Genomic DNA, 12,899 nt, shown 5'->3' with positions numbered 1-12,899 from the left:
CCGGGGGGAGGCTCGCGTCCCCGTGAGGCGGGGGCCGGCAGGGCGCGTTAGGCCGGGCCTGCTGCGTCGCTCTCTTGTCAGCCTCTGGCCCTGGGCAAGTGTCGGAGTAAGTAGCCGGGACCGAGGCCCTGGCTCCCGGTTGCCTGGCACGGTGCGTGTTCATCGGGCGGAGAAGCGGCTCACGGTTGCTCGGCGCGGTGAGCCCTGTAAACTCCTGCCTAAATGACTCAGTCTCTTAATTTAAAGTGCAAACGTGGGAAAGCTGAATGCGTGTTTAAAATACTGCATTGAACCTGACTGGTGATGAGTGTGTCTGGAGAAAAAAAAAAATCATTTTCTAAGGTATGATGATGCTTACACTAAAAATTATTGCTGGCAAGCAACTTCTGCTGTATTGAAGATTACACAAAATCATCTCTAGGTTTTCCCATTTCAGTTGTCTCAATGTTTAACTGAAGGCTACCTCTGGAGGGGAATTTACTGCCCTGCATGAGGCAACGGAGGTCTGTAAGAGATGCAATGGACTAGTGACATGTTTTGCAGTAGGATCCAGTGTGCTAAGTGCCTAGGGTTAGGGCACTGCTAGGGAGGCCTGGAAATGTTATGCCTCTGAGATTGTGGCAGTGTTGGTTGTCTTCATGGGACAAAAAATATCCCTGAGGTGGCTGTCGTATCTGCATGGTGCTGTGCAGAGAGATGTAACCTGGATGCCTGATTTGTTATAGCAGTGCTTTTACAGCACAGCCCTAAAATAACTGCCTTTCACGGTCCTGCTTCCCTGTGCCTCCAAATACAGGACATGCTTGTATAGTGGAGGCCTGAATCGGGGATCAGTTGAAGAGAATTTGGATTGCAGGAGAGGATCTTTCTCTGGCTGGGATTTACAGCCTGGCCTCTTCTTTTGAGAGCAGGTGCCTGCATCCATTCTTTGAAGGAACTGAGAAAGGCTGTATTATTTTCTCTTGCACATGGCCACTGGAGGAGGAAGTCCAGATGCCCCCCATTATGTATCCCCAGCGATCAGAGCACTTGCATAGGAGGGAGCTGGAGATGCGGGTTTTGGCCCTTTTCCCAGAGCTTTGGGTTTTGTCCTCTCACTGTTCAGTGCAGAAGCAGTGCTGGAAAAGGGGACTGAAATCCAAGGTTGTTCCTCTCCCTTCCCTGTAGCAGTGTTGTTATTGCTAGGTCATGGCCTCTCCTTGAATGCTCCCATGGATCCTGCATCCCCACCCTCACCCCCAGGCAGCAGTACAAGTCCAACAGGCTGGTTGAAAATGGAGTGCGTGTTAGGTTAGCCTATCTTCTGGTCAGTAAGATGCTCTTCAGGAAGGTCAGGGAGAGGCATCTGAACCCCATCAGGCAGAAGGGGGGCGGTTAACCTTAGATCTCCTAGTGTGGGGCACTGCAAGGCATGTAGAGGGAAGGAAGTCCCCCCTGGGGAGTTGAGAAAGGCTTCAAAGGGGCTGGTGAAGTGTTAAGCAAAACCAGTCAGCAGCTCAGAGCATAGTGGGGAAGTTGATGATAAGCACTTGCAGCTGGTTCTCTCTCTCCCACCCTGGAGGAACTGAGTGGCTGCTGACTCAGGAGTTGCATCAAGTCAGAGGATTGGAAAGAGGGTCACATTTTCTGAGTGTCTGAGAAATGCTGCAGTGAGCTATGGGATAGTGCTGGGTGCTTCCTATCTACTGTCCTGTCTTGGGAGAGTGATCACAGCAGCATTTTGCAAGGAGCTGGGGCCTGCTGGCATGTGTTGGATGTTCTCCGAGGACTGCGGAGACAGGGCTGTGGGTCTCATCTTGCATAGAAACGTGGCTAAACTCCAAATTCCAGAATTGGGCCGAGGGGGGAGAAAGGCAAAGAGTTGCCCAACTCAGGGCGACTCTGGGAATGCCAAAAGCAGAATGTCCTGTATCTTGAGATGTTGACAGTCTAAAAATAGGACTCCAGAGCCTCCAGGATTAGGCATCAGTTGAGCAGAAGCTTTTGGGAGTGCAGTTTTGAACTTTAATGCCTCAGTTCTGCCTGAGTCTTGCTTGTGGTATTGTCACCGATTTGGTAACAGTATTAAAGGCCTACATTCCTTGTGGCTTATGTGAGTGTCACTTAAATGGGCTTGGGGCATTCAATTATAGCTAACTGTCCTGCATACTCCTTCTGGAATTTGAAAAGTTGAATTCTTTCTTTCATATGCATCCTCACCTGCCCTGCACAATCGCTTCCTTCAGTTTAGCAAACCTTTGCACTAGAGATGCACATTTTAAGTCATTCACTGCTGTTTTACCTGTGGAGGGCCAATGACAGTAAAAGAGTAAAATGTGACTTTTTTTTCTATATTGTTTAAGTGAGCACGCATAATTGAATACACACTGAGAAATGATCTGCTGAAGAGGCTGCTGTTTCTAAATACAGTAGCTACTTTTCATAATAGGCATATTAAGCTTAAAATATATCTAGGCAGAGCCTTGTTCTGTTGCAATAGATTTTTTTTTCCTTGGAAGTAATATGGAAAGTTGGGGTGGAACTGTAGCCGAGGTCTGACAGATGTTCAAGAAGCTTAAAGAGTAACGTATGCTTATTCAGTTTGCTTGTAGAGGCTTTGTGACCTGTGTCTGCAGTAGTAATGTCACGAGCTTTTTTGAATAAAAGGAAGAAATTAATTGCCTTGGTTAATTGTACCCTTGCTAGCTAGCTAACCAAGGACACCGTTTGACTGTGAAAATTGTTGGTGCACCCAAATCTCTCAGCTGGGAAGAATACCTGAAGTGAGAGTGTTTCCATATCCATGGGTTACAAGATTTATTTAAAATCTCCTAATTGGAAAATTAAGCACTATTGCTTTAAAACAGTGGTGCACTGCTTTGAAAAATTAAGGCCATATGGAATCATTTATTACTTTTCAGTATGCATTCAGTCTCTGGTGCAATTTTATGTACCTGCTAATGCATAAAGTCTTTTGGAGCAGGAGTAAAGCACCACGAAGCATGATTTAATGCTATAGGGTCACCAAATCTGTTTCAGATTACTGCTTGTTTCAGTCTGCTGAAAAGAAGGGTATGTCCCTGAACCAATGAAACAACGACAATGGGGGCAGCCCATAAATCTGAAATGCTTTGGAAACATAGGGTGCATATCAAGAAAATCTTTTAAAGTATTCACTGGGGATTTGGTCTTGTGAGAGATACAGTTAGGAAACAAATTATACTAAGTAACAGGAAAGTTGAAACAAAGTCAGTATTAACAGTACGGTACTTGGTTGCAATTTAAAACGTCTTAATGAATTATGTTTTCAGACAGTATAGGCCCACATAAGCACATGACTGTAAGAGAAAATAAGAGCTAGTAATCCGGGAGTGCACAAAAGTACTTTTGTTTATAATTCTGCGGTAACTGGAAGTGCCTATTCTTGTGCTTATTCACAAACACCTCTGTCTCCTTCTTCCAGAAATCCTATCCAAATTGTTTTGTTCTGACTTCATTGGAAGAGGGCTTTTTTTTTGCTTCAGTCCTTTTCATATGACTTCTACAACTCTTCCCTTGAGGTTCAGTATTACAGTGACCTTCCTTGTGCAAAGGGCTGAGATAGGTCTGATGCCTTAGCCAATTTTTTGTTGCTGACTGACAAGCTATGGGGCAATCTTTGCTCTCAGGGCCTGAACATTTTCCTTTCACTGATTCTGCAGGGATCAAGGACAAGAGGTTGGGTCTAACAAGTTAACCATGCATGGTTTGTGCCACCTGGCAAAGAGTTCTGCAGGCATGGGAGGCATTCTTTGTGCATTTATCATGAAAGTGAGAGCAGTATAACTGCCTGTCTTAGTTATAATTTAACATAAAACACATTTTTCATCTTGTCATATTGTTGTGCTTTCTTTTAAATGTCATCTGTAGAGTCTTTCAGTGAGTGGGAGCTTCAGTTTTGTTTTTTGTTTTTTACAGATACTGATAAAAACTCTTTTGTATGAACATGATCCACATGATTACTGAAGAAGAGCCAGGTTCTTTCTTAAAGGCATAAGCGAGCTAAAAAGAGTTTGTAGTAACTTTTATATTTAAATCAAACTATTTTGGCAGTATATATTTGTCATTTATAATTGGTAAAGTATTAGACTGGTTCTTACATTAAGGTTGGTCTTTTATATTTTTAGAAGAGTTAAGTTTATTAAGCAAGTAAATTAATCTTCAACTTTACTGTAGTGCTGAAGCTCCTTTGTCAATATTGTCTTCCATCATTCTTTAAAAAATTGATAACTAATAGTAGACATTTCAAATGAGTTGGAATCTCTTGTTAAAAAATAAAATACTTTTCTGGGTGGACATGTTTAATGTGACCTCTCCAGCATTCTCAAACTGTAGCATCAAATTAAAATTGCTCAGACAAAATGAAGCCAGTTGAATGAATATGTAATTAGAATTAAGACAAATGCCAATAAAARTAATTGCTGTCTGTGATTAACTTTTATCAAGATCCTGTATCTTAGTTTTTTGGAAAATCTTAAATAAAATCCTCTTTGAAGTCCTTTAAAACTTTCCTGAGGGTAGTTGTCAATTTAGGTATGCATTTCTACTTTAATTTTTAAGTGTGACACTATTACTTGCCCACAGATGGCAATAACATTACACTGTTGAAGTAGCCCCCAGCTTATGAAATGTGGCTATGATGGTGGTGCATATTAACTTGGAGAATGGAAAGGAAAAATAATATCTTGCTTTTCTGTTGCAGAAGTAGTCATGGGGACTGTTCTACTTGCAGGGACGTTGGGATCAATCATCTGAGAAAAGATCCTGGAGAGATGAGGCAGCTTATTTCCCATTTCTGATGTCAGGATTTGTTCTGTGAAACTGACCTTTAAAACAGCCTGAAAATGAGGAACGTGGCACCAGAGAGCAAATCAGGAAGCATGAAATGATGTAAGATATTTCTTCTGCATTTGAATTTTTTTTTAATGCTCCAGGTTTGTGATTCAGCATTTTCTGCTAGTGACAGAATATAAGAAAGGGAAAAATTCTGTGGGAAAGGAAGAAGTTTCTATTGTTCTAGACAAAATCCATCTTACAAAATAGTAACAACTGAGTATTTTTCTTTATTTTTTTCCATTCTGTTGAGATGTGTGCAGGGGGATATCTTTTCTCCAAATCACTCCTTCCTCACCCTCCTGATTTGAGAACCCTAGTAATGTAGAAAAAAGTGGAATATAGGCACAGCCTGGATATTTCAACTGCTCAGCTGCCTGAAAGGGACCTGAAATACCTCCAGCTTTGTACTACTTAGATACTTGGGCTACTGCTTTTTTGACTCTGATAAGTGGCCCTTTGAGTTTCATGACAGTAGGAGAGGCCTACTATGTGAAAGCTCTGGATACCAGTGCTGAGGCAGATATTTGATGCAGAATGGCTAGCTCAGAGACCCCCGAGGGTTAATGCATCAGCCTATGATAGGTTGGCAAGCCTGGCCAGCCACACCTGCATTTGATCTCAGCTGTATGATGATGCAAGAGCTCAGACCCAAGCTCTTCTCTCTGAGCTTATGCAAAAATGTCATTGCTGTGAATGGCAGTTTTGTAAGAGAAAGAACTGCAGGAAGCAACTCTGGCTTCACAGCCTTCTGCTGCTGAAGCAGTGGTGTGATGTTGCAAAGTGTCTCTCCCTATGGTCTCTACTTTGAAAAAACTCTCGTTTCCTTTAAACATAAGGCATTTCCACCAACTCTACTTTCTCTTGCTGTGACAAACCAGGCTGTGTTGAGAAGCTTGATACACCTGCTGGAGGCTCTGCTGAAATGGAAATCTTGCCTCTGTAGTGCCAGCATCAGCCCTTAGACCATCACTGTGCTAGGAGAAGGATGCCCTAGTCTGATCTGAAACCTGCAAACTTGTCAGAAAAMAGGGTTTAGAGGAAGAAAATGGGGGAATCGTTTCATTGCTCTTCCTTCTTGGGGGCTGGCTTTGTGTTAAGGCACCATTTAGTTCAGTAAATCAGGCAGCTACAGGGAGTGCTCCCAAGCACTGGAACTCAGTTCAGTTCCCCTGTGAAGTTGCTAAATGGTCTCTGGCACAGTTTTGGTCCAAGCTACTAGCACTTTCCCAAACAGTTCTCAGGCATGGATGCAAAAGTTTGGATGCAGCCACTCCACTTTGAAGGGTAAGAGAGTTTAATAGTCTGGACATGGCTGCTGTGTGCCAGTTTGCTAATATGCTCATGTAGATGTGGTCTGGGTGTGCCTCAGGCAATTTGTTCTCAGAGTGGTTCTCTACAAAGGGACAGTGTTACTTTCCAATATTAAACTGCATCACAGAGAACAAGCAGGGAAACAGCCTTGTCATACTTTCTCTTCACCTGCTGAAATGTCAGCATCAGTGAATGTGACTGATGGCTGTTTTTCAGTTGCTCCAATTGCCATCCAGTAGGAAGGTCACTTGCATCTGCATATGACTTTGAATAGATTTTAAGAGCAACTGGATATGAGCATATACTGTATTAGTGAGACCAGCACTGGAGTAGCTTGTGTGTTTTAAATTGATGTCAGAAAGATCAGCGGTGATCATAAAATGATTCAGAGCCTGAAGAAAATGCTTTACAATGAGAGACTTGAAGCTCTCACTCTATAGCTTATCAAAAAAGACTGAGCAAGGAGTTGATTACGATGGCTAAGAAACTTCATTGGGAGAAAAATATTGGGTACTGAAAGGCTCTTTAATCTAGTAAATTATGGGAATGCGTAGCAGAAAGTTGAAACCAGATAAATTCATATGAGAAACTGGGCAGATTTTTTAGAATGAAGGTGATTAATCACTATAACAAGCTATTAGGGTGGTTGGCACATTTTCCATCTTTGGATGTGTCCAAGCCAAGGCAGGACATATTTCTGATGGATGTGCTCTAACTGCAGTTAAAAGCATGAGTGACACTGCAGTCAAGTCTGAGATAAGCAGATAAGGTTTGAGGACTGTGGCATACAAGAGGTCTGACTAACAGTTCCCAGAGGACCTACAGAAGATCTAATAATTCCTATCTATCCTTAACCTCTAGGAGACTGAGAAAAATAGCACTTAGCAGAAAGTGGAAGGGAAGAATTGAAATGACAGCCCCATCACCGGCACACTAATGTGCCTTCTGTTTCTAAGAGGACTGTATCTTTCACCTGCTCAGCGCTTTATTATGTATTTTCAACAATGATTTCTCTCCAGTCCACAAACCCTCTGTGCCCATTGGTGTCAGTGTCTTTCGTCTGACTAGACTGTGAGTAARAAGCTGTGATGCTCAGCAGCTCACATGGTAGCTTGGATAAGCGGTTTCTTTTCATTTATTGTTATTTCATCTTCTTGAGCTTTGGACTTGCCTGTTCTCCAAGCCTCCTAGTTTCCCTAGTACCCATTTCCTTACGTTTCCTTTATCACCAGGCTTAAAATACTGTACTGCATTGATAGTCTCTGGTACAGAAGACCTCAGAGGCTTACTTCTRCAAGTTCTGGGACCATTTGTTTTTAATAATGTGACAAAAATGAGCCCCCTCTCCCTTCTAAAGACTTCACATGGGATGGGTATGTCAGTGATGTGCTGTTTAGATGAGAGTTTGTCAGGAAATTTTTGATGAACTGCCTTTCATCCTTAAGTATAAATATCTAGATACTACAGCTACTGACAGGAACACACAAAAGTGTCTTTGCAAAGTACCTTTTCCTGCAATCTGTAGCTAGGAAAGCACTCTAATCTCATTTAAAAGACACAGAGGACTTCTCTCCTGGAAAACCAGTTGGGGATGGAAAACAACAAACTCTCACTACTCGTCTTTTCCGGGGTCCCAGTTTCTAAGCTTACAGTCCTTTCCTACTTCCACCCCATCTGCTTGGGATGATGTAAGAATCTGCTGTTCTCTCAAGTTCTAAGTACAGTCTGCTGGCTTCTCCCTGCTCCGAAGAGTAATTTTGTACAAAGTCAGAGATGCAACAAGGCAAATGGAGGGAGGGATATAGAGAGATATGCTTCTGGTCAATACCCGCCAGCCAATAACTTGGTGCATAGAGTCTATGTCTGGGACATGGGAAGTCAGTGATCAAATTCTTTTAAGAATAACGCAGAGCAGGGATTTGAACTAAGATCTCCAAATACTAGGTGAGAGCCTCATGCTTATTTTGATGTGAAAACCCTTTTTAAGAGCAAGGAATGTTCTTAACTTTTTTTAAAGGAAATGCATGCATTTTTCCATGCAGCTGTCAAAAATCAGAGGCCCGTATGCCTCTGGAAAGCAGTAAGAGTATCTGCATGAGCAAAGGGTTCCAATCTGGGAAGGGACAGTGGATGTGAGGAGAATAAGGCTGTGACTAGAGAGAAGGAAATTGCTTAGAGCACTGGGTGAAGTCCTGCAATGACTATTCTTATTTGCCAAAACTGCAGCTGAAAACGAACCCAGGCAGGAGCTAGCCCAAAATATTCCCAACCTGTAGGGAACATTCAGTTTTGGAACTGAGTGACCTGTGTTTTAGGCTGAATTGAACCCATGAATCTGAAACTTCTTCAGACTCTGGGGAGATGCTGCTTTTGACTTCGCTTTGTATGAAGGTTATTCTCAGCATCAGGAAAATATGCACCTTTTCTCCCTGCTGTCTGGCTCAGATTTAGCTTTCTGTGTTTCTGTCCCTTCTTCTTTTCTTGGTTTATCTGCTTTTACTTTTCTATGCACATCCTGCTGCTAAATGTGGGTAAAATAAGTGGCTAGTCCTTTTACTCCATTTCCTTTCAGCTTGTTGATCACAGGGTTCAGTCACATGCCTAGTAATGCATAATTGAAGGATGGTAGCTTTGTCCAGCTGGCTTAGATCTCACCTCTAGTCCAGCACTCAAAAAGACCTACCTATTCTGAGTGGCGTGGGAAGCTCTCCAGGGCCCAGAATGTGAGAAATAATCAATTCTTGTAGAAATATTTCTGTGATGCCATGGAATCCAGCCGAGAGACATGATGAAAGTGAAAACTGTTTTCTAGGACATCTAGTTTCATTTAATTTTGTCATGCCCATACAACTTTTCTGCAAACCTCTGTATCCTTCTGTGTGTTGTGTCCTGTGTGCTTCTGTGATCTGGTTACCCTGGCAATCCAATTGATTTTCCAGAAAAGTTAGTTCCACTGAAGTTAATTGACTTGTTACATTTTTGCTCCTTTATACACTTTAGTATCCATTGGTTGCAGGTTCTTTCGTAGGGTTGGAGTGTTCTGAGAAGAGATCTGCAGAGAGCATTATGCTCTGGCATGCTTGACGGGAGCTGATTTTTTTTTTTTTTTCCCTTGTTTCTTCTTCATTCTTGCTGGACTGATCATCCTTCTTGTTTTTGAAATGTGGAGCATTTTTCTACATATTACCAGACTTCTTTTCCAGCAGTTCTTTATAGGAGCAAAGTTTACCAGTAGAAGTCCTTCCTTAAGTGGTCCCCTTCCAAGTGTGTGATTACAGTAGTTTATGACTTAAAAAAGCCTCAACAGCACTTCCTCCTGTAAGCAAGCCACAGAGGGACCAATGCATACCATTTTCATGTATGTTATTTCCCACTTAAATTTAGAATTTTTAAGAGCTTGAGGATTGTTGGATACAGCCCAAAAGGGTCTTTAATATCACACAACACTGAGCTTTCAAGCTCCTGGCCCATCAAATCCCTCTTGCACTCTGTACAGGCAGAGTTGGATGCCTCAGAAGGGCGAAAACTGGGCTACACAAGGAGCTGCTTGAACTTGTCAGCAGAGAATATGAGTGTGGAAGGAAAAACACACAGCCAAGTCAACCCGATTAATTGCTGCTTGCATTAAAAACAACAAGGATACAGGTAATGTTAAATAGAGAGGTTGACTCATCTCCTTTGGTACCTTCTTCACCATTGCTTTGGAGAGGGTGCAGTTACCTTGGGTTACAGGCAACAGGCAGGACTGCTGGCAAGTCAAATCACAAGGGAGTGAAAGGAGTGGAGAGACTGGTGTTGAAGGGATGGCAGAACAGGACTGGGGAGCTTCCTGAAGCTCTATCACAGAAAGCCCAGGCAAGGACCAGCTCTTTTTACAGAGGCACAGCATCCATTGGGTTTTTTTGGAGGAGTCCCCCATAAGCCAAATCCTAGGAGTGCTCTAGACCTCAGAGTAGCTTCAGGCTTGTTCAAATGCCAAACTTCCCCAGCTAGGAGGGCACTGGCTTGTACCAGTGGGGAAGAAATGAGGCTGCATCAACTCCAAATCCATTTCTGGTGTCTTGATTCTTGAGAACAATGTCAGGATCCCAGCAAATGAAGGAGAAGATTGAGTGCATTAAGAGATTTCCCCACTGAGATAGAGACAGCTCCTTGTCATCACAACTGTCCTTACAGCTGGGCAATTTTCACTTTCTCATAAAGCCACTTGCATGTGCATTGAGAATCCCATAAATAAATAAAAGCCTGGGAACRGATAGCACTACTCACCAGCTCTATAAGCAGGGACTTGCCAAAAGATGCCCACATGGAGGAGCAGCAACGTCTCCACACACCCAACCTGCTGTGCCCCAGGGTGGAGGAGACCTCCCAGCTCCAAGCCAGCATAGTGCCAACGTGTGTCAAAGGGAGTAGACTGGGAGACAGAGATCCAGATGGGGATATGCCTGCCTGGAAAGTTGTGAGGCAGCTGTGCAGAAGTCCCGGACTTTCCAAACCCTTTTGTGGGCCTACCTGTTGCTGTCATGTCCAGCTCCTCCAAGGCAGACGCTGCCAGGCAACATGCCAGCAACCATGAGGCATGATGAAGCTACAGGGGTGGATGCCTATGCCAATGCAAAGGCCAAAGTGTGCATGCTCTTGTTTTGTAATTGTATCAAGAGCCACCTCTGAGCACTGTGTCTGTCCCCCCCCTTCCCCCAGCCTGCTTCAGCCTGGACTAGGGCCTGGGGAGTGGAGGAGGCTGGCAGGGGGCTAGTTCTCCCCTTGGATGCTTCCTCCCTCAGATCCAAGCTCAGTAGAGTTAGCAGTGATTACATACCTTTGTGCACCAGTGTGCTAATGTGCAGTTAGATGTTGGCTTGGTCAGAAGTGAGGGCCAGCCAGGAATGGGAGCAATCCTTCAGGGAGATCTGGTGGCAGTGATGGATAAGGGATCTTGCAGCTGTCTAGCTCAGCTCCTTAGGCAGAGGAATGGTCACCATGATTGCCACCCCATCAGAGCTGGGCCCAGTTTTGCTCATCACCTCCCACCCACCCACCTCAAGGTCCCCTCTCCCTGTTAAACCCAACCCTGGCTTCTCTCCCAGACTTTTCCTCTCAGCAGAGGCTGGTTACAACACAGGGACCTACAAATCTATTGACGTATATATGCAAAGGTAGAGACAGCTGCCAGTTTTTCATGGTCATTCTCCCTGTGTTAGTACATGCAGTACATGCTCTGCTTTCTCAGATAGAGTTGCTTTTTTTCCACTCTCTCCAGATCTGGTTTGTATCTGTTTCATTGCTTAACACTCCCTGTTCACTCATCTCACCAGTTCTCCAGTTCRCTTCTCCATGGATTTGTTCCCTTTACTTGTTGTCTGCCCCCCTGCTGTATCTGTCTGCTGGAATTAGCATTTCCCTGTGATTTGGCTTGTCCCACAGCCCCATGAGCAATGCCTTGGTGGGCTTTATTCAGAGCATATTATCAGAGCCAGAACAAAACCTTGGCTGAGACTTTTGTAGCCGGTTTGGGAAGTTAGTCACACCAACAGCAGTGAGGACTCTAAAGTGAAAGCACTGTGATGACTCTGAAAAGCTGAACTGATCTCTTAATGTGGTATTGTAAAGCACATCAATTGCTCCACACAAGTAACCAAAACCATCGCTAGAGCTTTTTTTTTCTTATTCCTTCTACAAATTCCAGATTTTCTCTTCCAGCAGGCTAACAGCATGAGATGGACAAAGTCCCAGCCTTATTCTTCAAGCAAGTCAGGGCAGCCATAGGTGTGTGGAAAGCCTCGTTTGGGGAAATGCTGAAATTTCTAGGCCAGGTATAACGAGATCAGTTACTACCCTCATCTCTGGTTCTTTTCCTTGCAATGATAGCTTTGAAAATACAAATGTATTCTGTGTCAGAAGCCTGTTGTTTATCTTATTCTTAAAAGCACCAGATGAAGATGGTACTATGAAGTCTGTTAAGCCCATGGCTTTATGTGGTTGATTGGATGGACAGATTGATACATATTTAATTGCTGAGCCCTCTGTTTTGCTGACTGTGTGGTTTGCTGAGCTTGTATGGCTTGAAAACAAGCCTAGAAGAGAAGGAAATAACTGYTGAATTCTAATCCTGGTGCTGATGTTCACACCTCCTGTGCCTTTAGTCAAGCCAACTAGTAATGTAAGCTTCCCTGTTTGTGCTGTAGGAAAAATACTATTTACCTATCTGAGAAGAAGGGCAAATAGGACAACTAAAAAGTTTGCAAAGGGTTCTCAGGGTTAAGAGTCAAGATTCCAAAAATAAACAGTCATTTTTCTTTACTCTTCTGCTTCACACGACCCTGTGTAGCAGTGAGAACCTCCCTTTGCTTAGGAGCGTGCACGCCTAGTATCCCACATCAGGAGATCCTGTGTGGTGGTGAGGATATTGCTGGAGCCATCACATGAGCAGCAATCACAAGGCAGGATCTGGCCATGGAGGAAAGGCTGGATTACGATCAAGCCATGGGAAATACCATATTTACCTGAATATAAGGCAGCCCTCCTTCCAAGGAAATCCTCGCTTTCCAAAACCGCCCCAAAAAAGAAAATTGACCGGATGTGTATAAATCTTCTGTGTCACTGTAAAGGGCAAGTCATCCCAGTCCTGCACAAGGAGCCACAGCCCCTCTGCCTCCCCACAGCCCCCTGCCAACCCTCTGCCCCCCAGTTCTTGTGATTGCCCCACCTGACTGCTTTCTGTCGCCAGATACAGG

The 12,899-nt window shown here is 43.8% G+C and overlaps 1 protein-coding gene across 7 annotated transcripts in view; it reads left to right on the top strand.

The window, feature by feature from the left end:
* The first annotated feature begins 10 nt into the window (after window positions 1-10).
* Window positions 11-12,899, top strand: part of LOC112969108 — a 32,447-nt gene continuing 19,558 nt past the window's right edge. For 5 of the 7 annotated variants that reach the window (XR_003254569.1, XR_003254568.1, XR_003254570.1 and 2 more), the window contains exons 1-3: window positions 11-342; window positions 3,937-4,908; window positions 11,866-11,978. The gene's annotated coding sequence lies outside the window, so the exon portion shown is untranslated. The remainder of the gene's footprint in view (window positions 343-3,936; window positions 4,909-11,865; window positions 11,979-12,899) is intronic. The other 2 variants (XR_003254573.1, XR_003254574.1) reach the window with 2 other exon arrangements.

The sequence above is a fragment of the Apteryx rowi genome, unplaced genomic scaffold (assembly GCF_003343035.1).
Source record: "Apteryx rowi isolate R43461 unplaced genomic scaffold, aptRow1 scaffold_334, whole genome shotgun sequence".
In the NCBI taxonomy this organism is placed as follows: domain Eukaryota; kingdom Metazoa; phylum Chordata; class Aves; order Apterygiformes; family Apterygidae; genus Apteryx; species Apteryx rowi.
This window is presented reverse-complemented; position numbering and strand designations above follow the sequence as displayed.